Below are 1,016 nucleotides of genomic sequence, written 5' to 3' on the forward strand. Positions count from 1 at the left end.
AAATATATAGTATTAGAGAAAAGAACCAAGGTTTATGAACTGTCACATATAGAAAAAATTTATAATTAAAAGTACAATAAATAAGTATAATATAATACAAAGTAAATATCATAAGATCAAGATAATAAAATGACTACACGTGTTTCATAACCAATTTTCAAATAGAAAGAAATTTATATCGATTAAAATCAATTAAAACTATCGAAAATCAATTCTATTCAAAAATATAGCTAATCTTCAGGTCAAAATACAACAATGATAATAAATGAATGTATATATCAACCAACAATAAATAACAAATAAATGTATATAAAATACTTACTATATAAAGATAGAAAAATATTATTAAATATCAAAATAATAACCATTCCATAATCAATCCTTCATCCATTATAGAATAATCTAATAAGTATATTATATATAAAAACCAACTAAACAAATTTTTTCGTTTAAAATACAATTTGAACGAAGTTTAAGGCTAAAATAATAAAGATATTATTAGCACATATTTAAATGATGCAAAGCTAGGCAATTTATGATTAAAAACATTTATTTATAAGACGTCTAGTGAAAATATTCCGTATAGTATAAGAAATTAATATAAAAAGACTAGGTATTTATCGCATAAAACAGTATTAATCGAGAATATTTCAACCTTAATAAAATCAAAGTCTTATATTAGGCTAAAATGGTACTCTAATTTCAAAATAATTTAGTGTTAAATGAGGTATTGATTAAAATTATCATTAAAAATCAATTGAATAATAAAAGAATACAAGAATATTTATTTATTCCAAATAATAATATAACATCGTAAACAAAGTAAAAAATATACTAATCAAAATGTTATTATATTTCAGACTGAAACTTAGACGTAAAAGTCAAAACACAAGGTTAATTAGAAATAAAAATATGAATGAAAGATTAAGCTTAATATAGCTTAAGTTATAATTAAAAAACCGTTAACGATACTATAAACAAAGAAAAAGGCTAGTTATTTATATCATAATATAGAA

General features: G+C 20.1%; 1 protein-coding gene across 1 annotated transcript in view; it reads left to right on the plus strand.

Annotated features, from left to right (window-relative positions):
• LOC106869597 (uncharacterized) overlaps positions 1–1,016 on the plus strand; it is a 296,444-nt gene that overhangs the window by 83,658 nt on the left and 211,770 nt on the right. The window lies entirely within an intron of this gene.

The sequence above is a fragment of the Octopus bimaculoides genome, chromosome 5 (genome assembly GCF_001194135.2).
Source record: "Octopus bimaculoides isolate UCB-OBI-ISO-001 chromosome 5, ASM119413v2, whole genome shotgun sequence".
Lineage (NCBI taxonomy): Eukaryota > Metazoa > Mollusca > Cephalopoda > Octopoda > Octopodidae > Octopus > Octopus bimaculoides.